This window comes from Myotis myotis, unplaced genomic scaffold, assembly GCF_014108235.1.
Source record: "Myotis myotis isolate mMyoMyo1 unplaced genomic scaffold, mMyoMyo1.p scaffold_m19_p_16, whole genome shotgun sequence".
Classification (NCBI taxonomy): Eukaryota; Metazoa; Chordata; class Mammalia; order Chiroptera; family Vespertilionidae; genus Myotis; species Myotis myotis.
In genome coordinates, this window is record NW_023416320.1 from 12,219,542 (window position 1) to 12,242,129 (window position 22,588).

A 22,588-nucleotide genomic window follows, 5' to 3' on the forward strand; every position below is an offset into this window, starting at 1 on the left:
CATTACGCCTCAGAAGAATTTTTTATGACTGATTCTCCAGATGTAAAATGAAAGAGTTGGTCCTCATGACTTCCAAGACCCCTTCTAGTCCTTGAACTTCTACGCTTGATCACTCAACATGAACTTCAGGGTCTAAAAGAATTATTTTTATGAAAGGCAAAATAATAATCACCCCACACTCCATCCAGATGAAAATTTGAAACAAAGTTTACTTACTATGTATATATAAAATGAAAATGTAATTTTTATATATCATAGGAGAGTACTAAGTGATTAAGGGATGAGTAGAAAATAGCATGAACTGTAACTAATCCTGTTTTTTATTTTCTGTATCTTATGATGTTTTAATATTTTGGGGGCCTTCCAGACCCAGGGAGAGACTGCATCTCCCAGGGTTAGCTAATTCCCAATTATAATAACAACTTGCCTAGGAATATACCTTTTGTATGCAAACCAACCGATTTTGAGACTATACCTCCAACTATTCCTCTTACCTAACTCTCACACTCCACACCAATATTTTCCCTGACCTAAGTTATCCCAGGGGCAAGTACCAGGCTATCAGAGACCACCCCTAAAGCCAAAAGCTTGCCAGAATGATTCACACTGGCTAATCCTAAAATGTTTACCCTGTCCTGCCTTTCCTTTCCCACACAACCCCAATAAAGGGCTGATCTCGACTTTTCACTCCTGCTTTTGCCTCCTGACCAAAACTTAGTGCTCCCCATGTGGCCCTGTATGGCATGGCGGGCCCCCTCCTCTCTGGAAATGTGAGTATTAATTCTTCTGTAAATGGCATTGACCGCTCCATATCATCATTCAGTTATCTCCATAGATTAAAATTCCATGGGAATAAATGAGATAATGACCTACATTCAGTTTTGTTGCCTAGTAAACTGGGGGAATTCTATGCTTCTTATGGCTGTGGCTGGTTGTTTCACTTGCATAGGACACCTTACAAATGAGAACCCAGACTTTTAACTCAGTTTCTGTGCAGGCCGGGTAGCTTTGTAATATTTTAGGATCACACATCCGTCCCCTGGACTGGGCTGAATTTTCAAAATAAATTAATTGTTTTTTAAAGTATAAGGTGACAAAGGCATCTGGGGATAGGAATGGAGAATGGCAGATGATCACTGCAGCTATTGCTTGTTCCTTCTGGAACACTTAGTCATTGAGCATGCCCCTATGAAGCTAGCTCCCTGGTATTATCTTCCCATATGCAATTGAGTTCATTATTGCTTAAAGCCTCGTAATGATAATAATAATAGCTACAAATAATTGGTCATCTCCCATCTATTTCTAATCCTCACAACAGACCTTCACACTAGGTCTGATTATCTCCAATTTATTGATGAAGAAACTGGACTCCAAGAGATTAATTTTCTCATTGTCATACAGCTAGAAGGTGGAGAGCTAGTAAGTAAAGAGCCAGGATTGAGAATCCAAATCTATCTGATTCCAAATCTTTTACTCTTTCCCATACCTTACACTGCACTGGAATGAATTCCATGGTGCAGAATTCCTCTTCCATCTGGCTGTGAACCACTGGTACCCCATATCAGTCATGCAATAGTTAACATGGCCACTAAGGCTCTTTCCATGGCATGACCATGTGCTGATACTCTTCTGGTTGCACAGGGAAATCTTTTATCATCTCTGGCTCTTGCTTCTTAATCTGAAAAATGAGGGATTAGAGTAGATGTCGTTTATGATAACTTGAATTCTTTTTTAAAAAATAATTTATAATTTATTTCCAACCTACTTTTTAAAAAATACATTTTTATTGATTTCAGAGAGGAAGGGAGAAGGAGAGAGAGATAGAAACATCAATGATGAGAAAGAATCATTGATTGGCTGCTTCCTGCAGGCCCCACACTAAGGATTGCGCCCACAGTCCGGGCATGTGCCCTGACCAGTAATCGAACTGTGACCTCTTGGTTCATAGGTCGACACTGAACCACTGAGCTATGCTGGCTGGGCAATAACTTGGTTTGTTAAAATATGATTATAACTGTACTAAGTATGATGTATGAGAAATTTATATTTTATATCCTTATTTCCAAAGTAGATCTGGAGTACCCAAACTATCCAAGTGTGTTAGTTTTATTTAGCTGAACATTTTTACTTTTCTTCTTTCACATAATTTCAGAAAGTCACCAAAGAACATAAACTGGTTAACCTTAAAGAGAGCTATCTTTAATAGCTCAGAATTTAAAGTACAAATAAGAAATGGATGTCTTTAATAAACAAATGATGTGTCATTTGGAACAAATGCAATATGATGTGTGGGTTCATCCAACATAGTCATCAGGATCCTTCAGCATACTTGGCGTAGTTAAAATTCCCAAGGTGTATGTGTGTCTACTTGTGAGTCTTAGTATTTAATTTTACCACTGATGGGTCTCGCCAGGGCCATGCTTCCAGCTGTCTTTTTGTCAGTGGGGATGGATGGATATACACAGATCCTTCTCTTGCCTGATCCATCTTTTGACCTATGGCTTACATGAGTCAGATGTTTGGCTCATTAGAATCTGTAAACATAATAGTGAATTATTATCTGTCCTACCAGGGGATTGGACCCAAGGCCTTTTCCCATTAGCCCTAGAGTCTAGTCCAATGATGGTGAACCTTTTGAGCTCGGCGTGTCAGCATTTTGAAAAACCCTAACTTAACTCTGGTGCCGTGTCATATATAGAAATTTTTTGATATTTGCAACCATAGTAAAACAAAGACTTATATTTTGATATTTATTTTATATATTTAAATGCCATTTAACAAAGAAAAATCAACCAAAAAAATGAGTTCGCGTGTCACCTCTGACATGCGTGTCATAGGTTCGCCATCACTGGTCTAGTCCACTGTCTTCACCAATCAGTCAGTTCAGGAGATGTGAAATTGTTACATCAGCCAGGCAGGTCACGTTACCTCATTGTGCTTCAGTTTTTACATTTTTCCACAGGGATAATAATACCACTGTGATTCTCAATGGAAGCCAGTATTTTGCCTGATGGTATACATTGACTATAAGTAGTTGACTCACTTTTAAAATAACCCAATCAACTGGAGAGAAAGACAATATACAAAATTAAAAACCGTTCTATTGACTAAAACCTAATTATAACTAAGTTGAAAATTGGCTTTTTTTTTTTTTTAAATGCTTCTTCAAACATTTTCAGTTTGGAGAAAATTTGATATGGGGAAAGGACATTGAAAGAATAGGAAGATAATTTTTCCTCTTTTTGAGTCAAAAGTTTTTGAGGAAAATACAAATCCTAATCCCTGATTTTTCTTGCTATTGCAATAAAGTGTACTAGTCAATAAAAGCTGCTATAACACAATGTTCCTTAATTTTCAGGCAAACTACCTTTTGCTGTAACATAGTATTGTAATTATTAGAGTGTATTTTTCAGTATATTTCCTAATATAAATGATTAGTCTGAATTGTGATCATGAGTGGCAGAGTTAACACTTCAATCCATAAACCTGTATTGAACTATGAATGGAGGTAGCAGGTCCAGAATATTGGTAATGAGGCTGAATAAGCATTTAAAGCAGGGCGTGATCCTAAACAACACCAACATCCCTGGTTGCTGCCTAGTTAGGAAAGAAATGAGCCGACTTGCTAGACAAGTCCAACAGAGACTGAGGAGAAGCTCTGAATTGGTGAGAGAGTTCTCACGTTCTGTTCCCAGAGAATGACATTTGTCAGGCAAAAAGAAAATTGCCAGGAAATGTGCTTTTCAACAAAACCTGAAAACGGGGCTATAGGATTTCAATGTTAAAGCCAGGTTTTGGTATTATCAGTGCAGTTAGTCTCTGAGAGCGGTTGGCCGCTGTTTTGCCTGCTATAGCTGAATACCCCACATGTCATGTCACTGTACACAGAGAATCCCGAGGCAGTGGTTCTCAACCTTCTGGCCCTTTAAATACAGTTTCTCATGTTGTGACCCAACCATAAAATTATTTTCGTTGCTACTTCATAACTGTAATGTTGTTACTGTTAGGAATCGTAATGTAAATATCTGATTTGCAGGATCGTCTTAGGAGACCCCTGTGAAAGGGTCGTTCGACCACCAAAGGGGTCGCGACCCACAGGTTGAGAACCGACTAGCGTGTCCCAGTGGCCTGAGACACCTGCAGAATGACAGTCATTTTCCCGTCATCTAAAAATATGATCAGTCTATTTGCTAAAAGGAATTCTGGCTCCGTAAATTTATTTTTATTTTCTTCCACCTTCCAAACAAATAAGTTAGACATTTTCTTCAATCATCGGGAAATGTGGACAGGTTGTCTTAATTCAGTGTGCAGACCAATCAGGACTCCCTCTGGAAAATTACAGGAGACAAATCCAGTCCTGCTCAAATGGAATAATTATGAGGTTGATCTCATGTATAAACATGTTGATTTCTATGAATACCTCAATTGTATCTTGTCTACTTCCTTTTTAGCCTCTTTGTAGTTACATTGTGGAATATTTTCTTTTTCTCTTTATTTTTTAAATATATTTTTATTGATTTCAGAGAGGAAGGAAGAGAGCTAGAGAGATAGAAACATCAATGATGAGAGAGAAACATTGATTGGCTGCCTCCTGCATGTCCCCCACGGGCGGGGAGGGGATGGGGGGATCGAGCCCACAACCCAGGCATGTGCCCTTGGTTGGAATCGAACCTGGGACCCTTTAGTCCACAGGCCGATGCTCTATCCACTGAGCCAAACCAGCTAGGGCTCTTTTTCTCTTTATATCCTTTACTTCTACTGCTACTTTGAAATTGTCATCACAGCAGGTAAAGCATTTGCCTAATGTAAGAAGAGGAGCGCTTAAAGATCTATTAACAGTGATGAAGAATTGAGAAGCCTCCTGGCTTCTGGGTTCTGGTGGGAGTGGGGAACAGGTTCATCGTGTGAGCAGTGAGAAGGGCTGACTGCATAGTCATTCTCTTACAAATCGTAAAAGATAACCTCCGAAAGAGAGTGAAATTGTGCAAGCGAGCGTGGCAAATCAGATAATCAGCACTTTTTTTATATAAGCAAATGTCCTCAGGCAAAGGTTGGAGTTCAGATTTAGATCAGACATTGAGTTTTGTGTCCTGTATAGTGAATTTCATGTTAAAATTCTGCAAATCTTTTCCATTAACAGAAGTAATAAGATCTTTTCCATTATTCATTTCACTTAGAAATGTGCATGTTTTCTGTGATTCCTTTTCTCTGCCACCTGGTGGGTTATACTCAAAACTGCAGTAGTAATGTCCTGGGTTGAACATGTCAGCCGATGTTCATGTTTTATGATTTATGTCATTTAAATGTGATTCACAGACACTGTTACTACACATTTTAAAGCCCATCATTGGTTAATAATAAAAATCCCAAGGGTATCTAGGTTTCTTTTAATATTCCTTTAAAATGTATTTTTTTAAGTTATTTTTTACTTAGGCACATTCTGGTGGAGAAATGAAGGGGTCATAACTTTGGGCAAGAGTCTTGGTGAAGGTCGCTAATTTCTTTTGGGTTTTAAATTCATTTTTATTATAGTTGACATACAATATTACATTAGTTTCAGATGTACAACAAAGTGATTAGACATTTACATATCTTAAAGTGATCACCACACTAAGTCTAGTAACCATCTGATACCACACGTAGTTATGACAATATTATTGACATGTTCCCTATGCTGTACTTTACATTCCTATAACTTATTTTATATCTAGCAGTTTGTATTTCCTAGCCCCCTCCCCCCGTTTTTTTACCTATCCCCCTACCCTCATGCCTTTGGCAACCATTAGTTTATTCTCTGTATCTACGAGTTTGTTCTTTGGAGTTTTTTAAAATACAAAAAATTTCAAGCATACAGGAACATTGAAAGAATTTTACAGCATGTAAGCATATACTACTCCCTGCCCCCGCAGAGATTCTACCATTAACATTTTACTTGATTTATCACGTATCATGCATAGACCTCTCCCTCTGTCTATTCTTATATTTTTAATGAATTTTAAATTAAGTTATTGACATCAGTATACTTTTCCCTAAATGCATTTCACTGGTGATAGTTCAATATTTGTTAATAATTACTTTTCTTTCTTTTGAGGTAAAGATTACATTCAGTTTGGTGCACAAATCTTCAGAGTACCCTGGGATGAGTTTTGGTCTCCTTTGAATGCCTATAAAATACAGAACATTGGCATCACCCCATTTTCCCTTCCCTGTCCCAGTTGATCCCTACCCCACTCCATCAGAGGTAACTGCTCTTCTGACTTTATCCCCATAGATGGATGGATAAAATGTCTGTTTTAGAACTTCGCATAAACGAAATTGTACAATGTGTGCTTTTGGTAAGGCTTCTTTTAGCAACAAACATAATAAATTTATCACATGATGTTCTACTCAAGCTATACAGTATTTCTTTTTTCTTGCCTCTTATCAGCCAGTATCTTTTTTGTTTTGACTACTAATAATCTTATATTTGTTCCACACTGATCTAATTTACCAAGTACTTACAAATCAAGGTTAAATGAAAGGAAGCAAATTACAGAAAGATACATACAGATAATTTATATGTAAATTCTTAAAATACAAAATAAAATCACATGCATGCTTATTTAATTCTCTTAACCAGAAATTATTTATCCCATTTCCCCCATGATAAAATTTAGGCAATTTGTTCTGGGCCCTGGAACTAGATTAGAATCCTCATCTTGACTCAGCACACTTATAAGTGTTCATGTTATTTCCCTCTTCTACCAAATTTTCATCAACATAATGTTTTTGAAATTCATCCATGTTGTTGCTGGTATAAGTTGATCTGTTCTCTTTATTGCTGAATAGAATTGCATTATACAGGTCAACCACAGTTTGCTTACCCATTCTCCTACTAATGGACACCCAGGCTTTTTCCAGTTTTTGATTATTCATAAAAACTGGAAAAATCCTGAGTGCTGCTATGAACATTCTTGTTCAAGTCCTTTTATTAACATATGTTTTAATTATGTTGGGTGACTATATAAGAGTGAAATTGCTAGGTCATATGATAGGTGCATATTTAGTTTCTGAGAAACTGCCAGGCATTTTTCCAAAGTGGTTGTACCATTTTACCTTCCCAATAACAATGTTTAAGAATTCTGGTTGCTCCACATCTCCACTAACCTTTGATGTTCTCTAGGTCTTCTAATTTTAATAAGGGGATGCCAAGCCTACATTCTGGTTAGAAGATTACTCATTAATCAATTTCCCCTTCATCAGAAATATGAGTAAAAGGCTTTTAGGCTCCTTTTACAAAATATAACCTAATATTTTCTGTTACTTAACTCTTATAACAAATTTAGGTATAAGGATCATAAATAAGAAATCATTTCTTGAGAACATATAATCCATTCATTCCTGTTAAAATCCAAATTTCATCCCTGGGGCAGAGAACTGAGTATTTGTACAGCTTATGTCCATCGCCTCCCCATGTCATTGTTTTCTTGAGTTTCACTTTATGTTATACTTTTAGTTTCTTTGAAGTACTATAAAGAACAGCCACATGGAACTCAGTACATATTTACTAAGAAAGTCAGGGAGACATAATCTATACCAAATAGTTCTCCCCAATTCTCCTGTAATTTAACACTGGGAACATCTAGGCTTCTTTTTCCTGAGCAGTAGATAGTTTTTGTTTGCTTGCTTGCTTATCTTATACTCCCTATGACTCTTAGGACTGATCCTTCCTCCCTTTGTTTGGTAACTAGGAAGTTTAGAAATTACCTACCTACTTTGCCAGAATTTCTGGTATATTATACATTTTTTTGTATGTAACTCCTAGCTTTATTTTACAATATTTTGTTCTCATCTTCCTCTCTTTACCTATTTCAATCCTTTTTTATTTTGTAAAATTCCTCAAATAATTCCTAGATTAAGGTTAAAATTAATTAGACTCGTTTGGTACACTGTTTAAAGCACTGATTATTAAAAGAGATTCTCACTAGTGATATATATATATTTGAAATAGAGGTGAAACACAAGAACAGGTTAAATACCATTCTTTTATAATTAGGGTAATTAGAATTGCTAATCATTTAATAATAGCATTATTCACAATAGCGACAGGGCGGAAACAACCTAAATGTCCATCAAAAGATGAATAGGTAAACAAACTGTGGTATATATTCATATGATAGAATATTATTCAGCCATAAAAGATAATGAATTCTAATCACACTACAACATGGATGAACCTAGAAAGCATGTTAATAAATAAGCCAGATCCAAAAAAGACAAGTATTATATGATTCCACTAAATGAGGTATATAGAACACACAAATTTATAAAGACAGAAGGTGGGATAGAAGTTAACCAGGGCTGTGAGAGTAGAGAATGGGAAGTTGTTGCTTAGTGGTTATAGAGCAGCGGTTCTCAAACTGTGGGTCGCGACCCTTTGGGGGTCGAACGACCCTTTCACAGGAGTCGCCTAAGACCATCGGAAAACACATATATAATTACATATTGTTTTTGTGATTAATCACTATGCTTTAATTATGTTCAATTTGTAACAATGAAATTGGGGGTCACCACAACATGAGGAACTGTATTAAAGGGTCACGGCATTAGGAAGGTTGAGAACCAGTGTTATAGAGTTTCTGTTTGGGGTGATGAAAGAGTTTTGGAAATTATAGTGGTAACAGTTACACAACATTGCAAATGTACTTAATACCACTGAACTGTACACTTAAAAATGGTTAAAATGGTAAACTTCATGTTATATAATTTTTACCACAATAAAAAAAAAATTAAAAACAGGTTAAATATCATTCTTTTGTGTTTAGGGTAAATAGAGCTGCTAGTCTTTTAATGGGTTGTTAGAGGTTGTCATCCAGTTTTTCCACAAGGCATCCTAGAACCCATGTGAGATAGTTGATCATTGTAAAGAAGATCATGTTTTATTAAAGTAACAATGTTATAATTGAAAATTACGTTTAAGGGTACAGGACCAAGGAAACAGTATTACGTGAATTGCAGAGATGACCAGAAATATATCGTAAGAGCCAAGACACTGTAATAGGACTTGAGACTATTGTGTGTGTTCATACATAGAGAGAGAAGGAAGTCCAGAAAGACAGCACCTGGCTTTACTAAAGGCAGAGGTCACCCAGTGCAAGGGGTCCCGAAATTTCTAATATGGTTCAGAAAAATGGTCTGTCCTGGGAGCCAGAGCAGCGGGGCAGGGAGCCTGGGAAGGGAGACAGGACAGCAGTCAGGCAGACGGTCTCCCTGTGACATACTTCTAACCATGACAGGCAGAGGCAGACAGGAGGTAGATACCTGGTAGGTGAGCATATGAGGGCACAAGTTCCCGCCCACTGGGAGAGGCACAGGGCAGCGCTCCAGCTTCAGGGTGGAGTGAAGATCTACTCAGTTTCATAGATCAAAAACTCGGAAATAGGGTGTCAGCAAAAGTTAGCAAAAGCCTTGAGAATATTTATATCCTTCCATGAAGAATTTTGTTTGTAAGAACTTTATTTCACAGAAGTAATTACTGAGCACAATGATGTTAACTATTAATACATTTTTATAATAACTGCTTACAAAGAAAAAATTGTGATTAACTTAAATGTCTAACGATAAGGAAATCCCTACAGCAAAAGAACATGTAGCCATTAAAATTGCTGGTGTGGCCCTGACCGGTTTGGCCCCATGGATAGAGCATTGGCCTGCGGACTCAAGGGTTCCCAGGTTCAATTCTGGTCAAGGGCATGTACCTTGGTTGCAGGCACATACCCAGTAGGGAGTGTGCAGGAGGCAGCTGATCGATGTTTCTCTCTCATCGATGTTTCTAACTCTTTATCCCTCTCCCTTCCTCTCTGTAAAAAATTCAATAAAATATATTTTAAAAAAAATAAAATTGCTGGTATGGAAGAATTCTCAAGGCGTGTACTAAAGATGTTTCCATGTTTGTGTGCGCTATAGGCTGTTCCTTGGTTAGACAGCACTTCTGTAAGTACACCTCTGGAAAACTGAAAGGAGGTCACAACGCCAACATTTTATGACATTATTTATGTTACTCAGACCTTCTTTTGGTTGCAGAGTAAGCCCTTGGGATGAGAGGTCTCTCTCTCTCTCACTCATTTCATATTGTTAATATGTAGAGGTAATTTTATTGCCTTAGCATATTTTACAGAAAGAAGATTTTTATAACGTCCTGCATAAATGCACAATCACAAGACTGTTTTGAAAAGTTTGCTTCTGTTATTGCAGAGGGGCCCTGCTCGGTAGTAAATGCCTCTCACTAATTCATTCATGGAACACCTGCCATGTGCCCAGGAACATCTACAGTGTGCCCAGCATTGGTTCACGTCAGACAGCCCCTGGTTACAGGTTGCTTACATTCTGAGGGGGAGGGCAGGGTAGGTCACCAATAAGTAAACCATGATTGTAGGTAGTGATGATGCTATTGAAAAACTGAACAGGAGAGAGCAAGCCTGGTTGGGGTGGCAGCTGTAGGTACAGTGTTCAGGAAAGGCCTCGCTCCGAGAAGCAGATGTGTGACCAGCCATGTATGTCACGCCAGCACACCACGAGAAAGTATTTTGCACTTGACACTTCTATCAAATAATAAATCATGTCATTTGATACAATTCATACTCATATGCTCTGTGGTAAAGTATAGCTTGACGCAGGTGGTGTATTATTGAGGAGAAACTTCTTTTCTTTGAACGTTTTTTTTTTTTGCTTGTTTTATATTTTTATTAATTTCAGAGAGGAAGGGAGGGGGAGAGATAGGAACATCAATGATGAGAGAGAACCATTGATCATCTCCTGCATGCCCCCTACTGGAGATTGAACTCAGAACCCGGGCATGTGCCCTTGTCCAGAATCAAATCCGAGACCCTTCAGTCTGCAGGCCAACACTCTATCCACTGAGCCAAATGGGCTAGGATCCCAACCACCCTATTTTTAACGGAACATTTAAAAACATATTGAAGTAGAGAAAATAAATAATGAACCCCATTCACAGCACCCCACTTCAATAATGATCAACTTGTGGTCAATCCTGTTTTCTCTGTACCTCTTCCAGTTCACTAATGTCCCCTCCCCCACTCTGTGGCTTATTTGGAAGCAGACATCGTTTTATTTGTAAATATTCTTGTATTTATCCTGTGTTTATTTTATCTCCCGCTCCTTGTATAGTATCTGTTACTCAATAACTAAATTGATGTGTTTGCAGAACCAATAAACAGTGGGGTGGCTGGAAAGAAAGGCAGGCCAGCCCCTAGATCAGCGGTTCTCAACCTGTGGGTCACGACCCCTTTGGCGTCGAACGACCCTTTCACAGGGGTCGCCTAAGACCACCCTGCATATCAGATATTTACATGACGATTCATAGCAGTAGCAACATTATGCATTGTCTGCCATGCCGGAGCGTGGACTCGGTTCTGTGGGTCCCGGGGAGCCAGGTCAGGGCCTTGAGTCAGCGAGTGACATAAAGCCGTCACTCTGCCCAACACAGGAGAATTGGAGGCCTCGAAGAGGGGTTTTTAGGAGGCTGTTGTACAGATGCTGGCAACCAACTTACAGTTGTGTGTGGGAGAGAGGAAGAAACTTAGAGAAGTGGAAGGGGGAGAAGGCAGAATAAAAACATCACCCAGCCGTACAGAGAGAAAGAGGAAGGGAGGCAGACAGTGAGGCAGAGCAAGGAAAAGGAGGGAATAAGAGAAAAGGAAAAGGGGGCGAATGCTGCAGTACTGGGGAGAGGGGCGCAGAGGACAAGGGGCTGGGAGGTTCCTACCAGCGGCTCTCACAGTGCGTGCCAGGCAAATGCCTGCTGAGTGGCATTGTGGGTTTCCTGCCAGTTCTCTTTGCCTCTAGGGTACAGTGCCAGCAACTCTCAGGGAGATGTCTGGGTTCAGTGTTTGATCCAAGGGGGGGAGGGGGGAAGGGGGACAAAGGAGGGAGGGAGGGAGGGAAGTGCAGCAACAGTAGTTCCCAGGGTCCTGAGGGGATGGGCAGCATCAGGGACATGCCCAGGAGGGGGGGAAGGTGAAATCTGGGCAGGAAAGGAGCTGGGGAACCGCCTGAGGGAGCGTCTCCAGCCAAGTGGGAAGCACCCCGGGCCAGGTCCTCTCCCAGAAGAGCTGGGCCAGCAGCAGGGCACAGGGGCTCTGGGCAGGAGACCGTGTCCCCGGCACTGTGTTTACTGGAATGCCGGTGGCTCAGGACACTGGCAAGGAGGTAAGGGCAGCCGTCCTGTCCCCAAGCACACACTGCACTTGAGGTGTGGAGCCACCCGCTGTTCCAAGTCCCCCTACCTCCAGACTTAGGGGCTCAGGACCCTGGCAGAGCAGATCTTGCCAGTGAACAGCATTTGGAAGCCACAGCTTGGCAGGCAGGGAACCGGTGTGTGAGGTATTCCATTTTCCTGAGCTGGCAAGGTTTAACCAGGTGGTCTAACCATCCTGAGTAGTCTGTTTTAGGGGTGACACGTGGGGCTGCCTCTCCTCTCAGCCAGACGGGGTTGTGGAAAAAGGCTCAAAGCAGCCCGCTCAGGCCCTAGCCAACAAATCAGTGTTTCCCTCTCTCTCATTGGTTGATTCTTGTATGTGCACTGACAAGGGGTCGAACCCCAAACCTTGGCATATGGGGATGACACTCTAACTGAGCTACCGGGCCAGGGCTTTTAACGGGGATATTTCTGTCCAAAGATAAACTAATAGGAACAGTAAACAAAAGGGTATGGGATTGGCAGATATCATTCATACTTCCCCAGTAGGAAACTCCACGTATCTGACAGAAAGGGGAGCAGCCACCCTTAGCTTATCTAGCTCGAGAGCTTCGGTCACAATCTAATGTGCACTTTGTTCCCGTGAAAAGGACAACCTGTCCCATTGCAGCTGCCAGAGGCTTCAGGCCCCATTGGACGGTTTTGCTACTTCTCTCTCTGGCCCTCCAGATGCCCCTGGACCAGATCAAACAGGAGCGCCTGCCCTCTGGTCTGAGTGTCTGTATTTAAAGCTGGTGCAGTCGCTCATCATGCATTCGCAGAGAATGGTTCTAGATAAGGACGCTGTTTCTGAAATGTGACAGTTGAATTTCTAAAATTCACAGAACAAGCTTTCATGTTCTCATGGCTCTGCCTTAGTTAACAGAGTGGGCGGAGCGTAACTGAAGCTACTGTTAACTGACCATTGCTCGTGGACACTTCAGATGCCACACTCTGCCCATGGAAGAAGCAGCCTGTCTTTCCCCGGCTGTTCCACCAGATTGCCTCCTGGGCAGCCAGCCGTCTTGGGCCCTGCTTCTATTTTTTAAAAATTTAATAGTTTTACTTTTGCACCATTTTCCCTTTGGTGGGCTTTCTACAGCCCCAGATTTTCATAGGATGAGAATTTTCGGAGCTAGAAGGAAATTGGAGCCTCCAGTCTTTGTTGTCACCTAGGGTAGAACTGCGGGTTGCCAAGGCAACCAGATAATCCAGTATTGTTTGTTTTAACACTAAATTAGAATTGCTCTCTGTGCATCTGAAGGAATAATGTTTCAACACTTTATCACAGTTGCAGGTGTTGAGGTCAGAGCCTTTCAAACGTGTTTAGTTTGTTTTTATGGGCACTGTGCATCTGGAAGGCGGGGGAGGTGTGGACAGAGAGGACCACTGCACCCAGGCTCTACCCCATCTACAAGACAGAAAGGCTCTGAGGGTTTGGAACTATCTGAGTTCCCAGCTCAGGTGCCTCTGGAGTCAGTGTTCTTTCACTCAGTGGAATGTTTTTGTTTGTTTTTTTAAATATTTATTTATTTATTTTAAATATATTTTATTGATTTTTCTACAGAGAGGAAGGGAGAGGGTAGAGAGTTAGAAACATCAATGGGAGAGAAACATCGATCAGCTGCCTCTTACACACTCCCTACTGGGTATGTGCCTGCAACCAAGGTACATGCCCTTGACCAGAATCGAACCTGGGACCCTTCAGTCCGCAGGCCGTCAGTGTAATGTTTTTAAGGCGCATCCATGTTGTAGCTTGGTCAGTGCTTCATTTCTTTGATAACATTTTATCTGTTCATCCATTGGTGGATGCATGAATCCTTCCCACTTTTTGGAAATTGTGAACAAAGCTTTTATGAACATTTGTATACACGTTTTTGTTTGAATACCTTAAGGTACATACCTAGGAGTGAAATTTCTGGGTCATATGGTAATTCTATGTTTAACTTCTTAAGGAAACACCCAACTTTTTACAGAGTAGCTGAATCATTTTACTTCCCCACAAGGAATGTGCCAGGGTTCCATTCAAAGTGAAAGACAGCTGTTTGCTACATCTACTGTGAGGAAGAAGACCATTCTCAGCAATCACACAGACTGTGGACATCCCAGAAAATGTGGACATCACTCTGAAGGGATGCACAGTCATTGTGAAGGGCCCCAGAGGCACCCTGTGGAAGTACTTCAACTACTTCAATGTAGAACTCAGTCCCCTTGAAAAGGAAAAGAAGAGGCTCTGGGTTGACCAATGGTGGGGAAATAGAAAGGAACGGGCCACAGTTCGCACTGTGTGCAGTCATGTACAGAACGCGATGAAGGGCGCTACACTGGGCTTCTGTTACAAGATGCGGTCTGTGTACGCTCACAGGAGGGCCCACCCTCTTGTTCCAAAGCTCCGCTAGAATTGGGACCAAGTTGCTGATGGTGAAAAAAGTGCAGATCCGCAAGCATGTGGCCTCATTCTCTTGTCCTCTTGTTCATTGACTCCTCTTTTAGGGTCCTTTATACTAGACTGAATTTTCACAACACTGAAAACCTGGGTTTTTTTCTCCCCCTCAGTTGGCATTGAAATCAGAACTGCCTTAAAGAACAGCTGAGCAATGCATCAGGCTCGTTGTGGCTTAGAAAGAGCTTCCGGCCCACTCTAAATGAGATTTCTGATGCCACACAGGCTCCAGTGGGCATGTTCCAATTTCATGGTCATACGTTACGGGCATTGTTCTAAGCCTGCATGAAAGCTTTGGCTAAGCCCAGCTGCTCTGAGCTTTGCATCAACTGCTTGGGCAAACTGGCAACCCCTGTGCCACATTCTTTCCAGACCAGAAAGATTGTTGAGTATTACAGATTTTTTTCTGGTATGAAGCACCCTTCAATATAGGTACACGTGTCCTTGAAATGTGGCAAAGGCCAGTGGGATTTTTTGTTAATTTATTTTTAGCCCTGGCTGGTATTCTCAGTGGTTAGAGTGTTGGCTTAGGCACTGAAGGGCATGTGCCTGGGCTATAGGTTCAATCCCCAACCACAGTCGGGTTAGTGCAGGAGGGAACTAACCAATGTGTCTCTCTCACATCTATGTTTCTCTCTCTCTCCTCCCTCCCTCCCTCCCTTCCACTCTCTCTAAAAATCAATGGAGAAAATGTTGTCGGGTGAGGATTAACAACAACTACAGAAAAGAATTTATTTTCAGTGAGGTAAATTTCATATACAATAATTCTTCTAGATCTTAAGTGTACAATTGGATGAATTCTTTAAAATGTATACACCTAAGTAAGCAACCCCCCAATCAAGATGTAGAACTTTTCTGTCACCTCCAGAATTGGTCTTCTGTCCCCTTCTTTTCTATTCCTGCCCCACCCACTAGGCAACAACTTTCCTGATTTCTATTGCCATAGATTAGTTTGTGTCTTTTCTATAATTTCCTATAAATGGAATCATACTGTATATCATTTTTAAATCTACTTTTCTTGTGTCTAGAGCAGCCGTGGGCAAACTACGGCCCGCGGGCTGGATCCGGCCCGTTTGAAATGAATAAAACTATTGAAAAAAAAGACCGTACCCTTTTATGTAATGATGTTTATTTTGAATTTATATTAGTTCACACAAACACTCCATCCATGCTTTTGTTCTGGCCCTCCGGTCCAGTTTAAGAACCCATTGTGGCCCTCGAGTCAAAAAGTTTGCCCACCCCTGGTCTAGAGTCTTATTATTTTAGATTAATCCTTGTTGTCACTGGTACCCATCATTTATTATTTTTAATTGGTAGTGAATATTTCATGATATAAATATACCAAAATTAGTTTACTCATGTTTTGAGGTTTACACATTATTATGTGTATCAACATTTTGTTATTTTTTATTGCTGAGTTATATTCCATTATATAAATGCACCATAAATTGTTTATCTCTTCTCTAGTTGAGGGAAATTTGGATTGTTTCTACCTTTTTTGGGAATTATAAACAAAGCTGCCATAAAGATTCCTGTAAAAGTCTGCTTTTGGAAGTATGTTTTACCTAGGAGTTTGATTGCTGGTCGTACAGTAAATGTATGTTTCACTTCATAAGACACTGTCAGATCTTTGCCCACAATGGATATACCATTTTACATTCTCACCAACAATGTGTGAAATTTAATTGCTCTACATCCTCATTTCAATCATTTCCATGGGAGTGGCATGGTGGTATCTCATAGGGTCAGGGGATTTTCATGGAACTTTGTGTATTTGCATGTAGGCAGGACAGCTGGGACCAGCAGGAGGACCCTGGCAGCAATCAGGGATCTGGTGCTCCACACTCTCCTTCCTCCTATCCTTTACCATGTTCTACAGATTGTCCTTCAGAGTCTTCCCACATCTGACCTTTTCTTTATTTTCAGAGTTGTAGTTAGTGCTCTGACAGCTTCTGTTTTGGGGTAGAACTCCTGAACCTGGGCCAAACTCCAACTTCTGATCCAGGAGTGAGAGGGTTGTTGAGGGCAGGTAGTATCAAGAAGGGTATCTTCCTCTCACCTCTACCTCATTTCAGCCTTCTGGCCTCCTTCAGGATTATAGTTTCACTGGAGTATGCAAGTCAGATCAGATATCATGGTCATTCTGTCATGTGGAACAGAAAGCTCCTTGGGTATTGAAGATGATTCCCAGGAATCATAGAGCTTAATTCAGTGATCATCAGAGCTTCACTAGGCATATATGGTCAAGTGGGGTGGTGAACATACAATAAAATATACAGATGATGTATTATAGAATTATACACCTGATACTTATAAAATTTTATTAACCAACTAGAGGCCCGGTGCACGGATTCATGCACCAGTGGGGTCCATCAGCCTGGCCTGTGGGGATCGGGCCAAAACCGGCAGTCTGACATCCCCCAAGGGGTCCCGGATTGCGAGAGGGCGCAGGCCAGGCCAAGGGACCCTTCTGGTGCACAAATCCATGCACCAGGCCTCTAGTATACATATAAGATCTTTGGTTAATCTCTTCCTGCCCTCTCCTCCTTCCTCTTCCCTCTGAGATTCATCAGTCTGTTCCATGTTTCCATGCCTGTGCGTTGAGCATCTGCCCCCTGCTGGTCAATGTGCATCACAGCTACCAGTCAAACAATCACTTAGGCTTTTATATATATACTAGAGGCCTGTTGCACGAAAAGATTCATGCAATAGGCCTTCCCTTCCCCTGGCTGCCGGCACTGGTTTTCCTCCAGCACCCGGGACCCAGGCCTTCGCTCCAGCCGGAGCCACCTTCAAGCTTTCTCTGCTCCAGCTGGAGCTGCCTTCAGTCTTTGCTCTGCCGTTTTGTGCCTACGTATGCAAATTAACCACCATCTTTGTTGGTGGTTAATTTGCATATCTTGCTGATTAGCCATGGGAGGCGTAGCAAAGGTACGGTCAATTACCATGTTTGTCTATTATTAGATAGGCTATAGATGTCACCCCAATAAATTCAATAAATAAATAACAGATGCTCCCCCTACCCCCAAAGACTATACAGTCAAGGATGACTTCAAGGTTTTGAGTCTAAAAGGCATCTTTCTATAGATCCTAGACTTTCATCTTCAGAAAACCATTGTTTTGTGGGAGCTCTCCAGGGTACTGGACTTCTGCCTGAAAAACGTCTCTGACATTGCAGACTAGCGTTCCACACCTACATCTAACTGACATCTCTGTGTGTCTTGAACATTGTCCTCTTTATACCAGGTTTGTTTTTTATGTTAAAATGACTTTAACTTATCTTGCATTTTACAGAAGTCTATGAACGATTTCTTAAAAGCACCACCTTACCCCACCATGTTTCTCTGACAGTTGTCAAAGTAGGCAGTTAGTACGTCAACAGCTTGAGCATCAGCATCTAGCAAGGATTTCATACCAACCAGCCACACGCCAAAGAACTTGGCAGCTTTTCTATGTTGTTTTTAATACAATGGTCCTTTTATAACAGCTTTTAATCCCAACACAAATTCTGAAGCCTATGACTAAGACATTCTCTCTTCCATCTCCTCGGCCACTACGTAGATTAAGCTACCATGGTTTTCCAGTTCAGTGATTCTCAAACTTTAATGTACAAATGAATCACTTGAGGATTTTTTTAGAATGCAGATTCTGATTCTAGATTTGGGGAGGGGGCCATATTCTGCATTTCCAAAAAGCTCTGGTCTATCTGATGCTGTTGGTCTTTGAACCACACTGAGCAGTAGCAAGTCTCTAATTTTCCCACTTGCACTCTTGCTGCTCAACACTAGAGTTATTTTGAAACCGAGAACCCTTTCAGTGACTTACAGTTATGCTTAGAATGACATTGAGACTCATGGAATGCTGCATGGACTGGCATCTGTTTACCTTCTTTGCCACATTACGTACAAGCTTCCTCTCATTCTCCACATTTCAGTCACACTGGTCTTTGACTGCACTTACAGAGAACCACATTCTCCCCAGTCCGAGAGCTCTGTGCACGCCATTTCTTCTTGAAACTCCCTCTCTTCTGTAGAACTGCCTCTTTCTACCAGCAAGTCTCTGTGGCTCAGCTTAAATGTGTCCTTTTTCGAAACACCCAACTAGAAGGTAAGCTCCATCGAGACAGAAACATGTCTGTTTCATTTACTGTTGTAGTCCCAGCATGCAGTACACACTCAAGAAAAGAAGGGGTCAGTGGGGAAGAAGAGGGACATATGTAATACTTTCAACAATAAAAATTTAAATTAAGGATAGAAAGGAAATATTGAGTGAATAAGTATAAATACCACAAGCTTTACCCAAACAGGTCTTGATTAACATAGCTTTTAAATAGTCTCAATTAGATTACTTAGTTTTCTAGCTGGTTATTGCATTTTGAATAATTGACTATAGCTTTCTAACTTCGCTTCATCTCTAGGATTTCCTGCTTGTGAATCCATGTTGTTCTCCCTCATCACCTGCATATGTCTATGTCCTAATGCCCAGAACCTGTTATTGTGATACCATGCACGGCAAAGGGGACAGTGCAGATGTGATTAAGTTGAAGATCTTGAAATGGGAAGATTTTCCTGAATTATCTGGGATCAGAGTTAAAGACAGATGATGCAAAAGCAGGCGGGAGGGGGAGGAGAAGTATGGATTTGAAGTTGCTATGCTGCTGGTTTTGAAGACGAAGGAAGGGGCTAAGGAATGCAGATGGCCTTTAGAAGCTTGGAAAGGCAAAGAAATGGATTATTCTCTAGAGCCCAGAAGGAATACAGACTTGCTGACCCATTTTAGACTTCTGGTCTCTAGCACTGGAACACAATAAATACGTGTTCTTTTATGCCACTAAATGTGTGGTAATTGATCACATCTGCAATAGAAAACGAGTACAGTTAATAACATAGCATTACAAAGTCCAAGTTCCCGGATGTGAGCCCAGGGCCAGCGCTGCCAGCAGATCCTTCTAAAGAGCAGCATCAGGCCGAGAGTGCTAACTCCTGCATAACCATACAGGGAGGCAATGACCACACATGTGAGAAGGATCCCATGACCAGAGCTGCCTCCCCAAGCCACAGGAGACTGCAGAGGTATGCGCGAGCCCAGCCAAGACCAAAAGAACTCAGCAAGATTACGATGGAGGGCAATAATAAATGCTTATTGGTTTGAGCACTGAGTTTTATGGTGGTTTGTGAGACAGCAATAGCTAACTCACTCCCAGGGAATTCAAGGCCTTTGGTAGGAAGTCATGAACCCAATGCATATACCTCGTCTTCTCTCTTGTTCAGAAAGTGTTTTGTTTATACTGGTCTGTTTCATGTCAACCACACAATCCTTGTTCCTTCCTGTCGAGGTACTTTTCTCCATGTCATCCCTGTATCTAGGCACCTTTCCCACCCACATCTTTGCCTACTGTTTCAGAATGTAATTGACAGGCATTTGGCACGTACTTCTGGGAGCTTCCAAGCTTTCAAGTCTAGTCAACTGATGCCATGTGGGATTCGGTTAGGATCATGCACTGTGCTACCAGTATTAAAAAGGCTTTTAAGTCATTGCCATCTGTAAGCTCTCAACAGAACAAATACTTTGGAAAACATTTTCCCCTTAGATGAGAAAGTAGAGTTGGTGAGAGAGCTGCCAAAGTTAGTTTTTTTCTCTTAGTGAGAGGGAGGTTTACTGATTCTTTGAGAGTTCATGGAACTCTTATTTCTTCAGTCCCATAGTCAAGCTGACTGATGTGCTCATTGGCACTCTGATTATTATTGTATTTATAAATGTTAAGAGCTCATCTGGCCCCAAGTTAAGTGGCTTGTCATATGTCTTTGCCATCGAAGAGTTAAAGCTAGCTATGGAGCCTTGAAACCAGCCAGTGTTCTGAGGCAAGAGCTGCAAATCTTGTTGACAATCACAAAATGGCGACTTGGCAAATGCTCGTGTTGCATTGTAAAAAAGAAACACTGCAGCCGTTATTTGTGGAGTGCCTAGCCTGTGCCAAGCCTTGGGCTCAGTCATGGGGACACAGAGGTGAATAACACAGAAATAGTTCTTAACCTTATGGAATTTATGATGTAGTGTAAAAAAATAATAATAGGAGTAAATAAGTTTTTTAGGTCAGCAATGTGATATAAAGGCATTTGAAGATTTTAAAAAGCCTGACAATCATATCATCCCAAGAATATCCGTCCTTTGTGTCATATAACATTCACTTCTAAGTTTTTAACAATATTCCATCACAGTCTTATACTCAACAAATATGTCCTGAGTGCTAACTCTATTCTCGTCACTCTGGTTGACGCTGAGGAAGCCGTGGAAAAGAACGGTGTAATCCCTGCCCTCCTGAACTGTGCATTCTCACCAAACAGTAACAGAGATAAGGACAACACACCCGGGCCACAAAAGTGTGGCTCGTATTGCATTATTTATGTTTTGCGTGGTTGAAATTTGTACATTTTGTTAAGTCATCCAACACACTCCTAAAAATTATGTGTGTTTTTTTTTCTAGCCAAACCCTTATCAAAGAGACATATAGATGAATTGGATGGTTAGAGTTAGATTATATATGAACTTGAGGAATGAAAGAACTGACCCTGGGACCTCTGGTGATGTTTTCAACAGACTCCCCAAGTCTCTCACTATTCGTTGGTGAATGTTGTGGAAAGAGCACTGGCTTTGAAATCAAAAGTCCTAGTTTCCATTTTTCTTTTTAGTAGAAGAATATATTTATTTTTATTTTACACCCTTTAGTCTATTTGAATTTATTAAAAAATCACGTGCATATGTTGTTTTTGTAATAATTACATTAAAAGTAATATTGAGCTATTTTATTTATTTATTTATTTCCTAGTTTCCACTTTGCCATGAAATGCAGCCCTATGATTTGGGGCTTATCATTTCACCTTTGTCTTCTTGGAAAACAGGAATTTCAGCTCTGCTCAGCTCCAAAGTCTGTATCTCTCTGACCTATTTTTCCCATATAGTTGCTATTCACATTTCTCTGTGACTTCCTAACGTTTAAATGTGATAGAGAGACCCAGCTAGCTAGAGAGAGGACTGCCGCACAAGACTAACATCCTGTGTTACCATCATTCATTTCAACGGCAAGAACATGAAGTAGCAAAGAGCGTTTGCTCATCAAAGAAGGCTTGTTTGTATGTAGGCAAACAGGATGTGGGGCAGCAGCCGGGTAGGATCACTGATTGTGAACGCCTGACTTAGCCGCTGTTTCAGAAAGAAAGAACAGGCCGCTTCAGTTTCAGGATGTTAGCCCTGGCATGGGGTCCAGAACCCAGGGACGTGGAGCCAGGGCACGTGGGGCTTTGTCAGTCCGCCCACTCACAGGCCCGGGGACTGAGACGAGGGCATAGACATGCCGTTTTCACTTTTTTCTGCTGCAGAGCATGAACGGTTTCTGCCTTTGCGGCCCAGGAATCTCTGAGCATTCAAGCTTTGTAACTCAGTTCCCTTAAAAGCCAGGGTAGGGAGATTTCTTAGTTTGAGATGTAAAGAAGAATCAAACAAAATGAGAAAATATAATAATATTAAGATGCCCCAAACAAATATTGATGCTTTAAGAATTTCAGCATACTGGCCCTAGCCGGTTTGGCTCAGTGGCTAGAGCGTCGCAGACTGAAGGGTCCTGGGTTTGATTCCGGTCAAGAGCACATGCCCAGGTTGCAGGCTCAATCCCCAGTAGGGGCATGCAGGAGGCAGCCAATCAATGATTCTCATCATCAATGTTTCTATTTCTCTCACCCCCTTCCTTCCTCTCTGAAATAAAAATATATTAAAAAAGAAAAGAAGCCATAACCGGTTTGGCTCAGTGGATAGAGCGTCGGCCTGCGGACTGAAAGGTCCTAGGTTAGATTCCGGTCAAGGGCATGTACCTTGGTTGCAGGCACATCCCCAGTAGGAGGTGTGCAGGAGGCAGC

General features: G+C 41.2%; 1 pseudogene; it reads left to right on the top strand.

The window, feature by feature from the left end:
* The window catches only part of LOC118670693, a 33,848-nt pseudogene that overhangs the window by 3,954 nt on the left and 7,306 nt on the right, over positions 1–22,588 (top strand).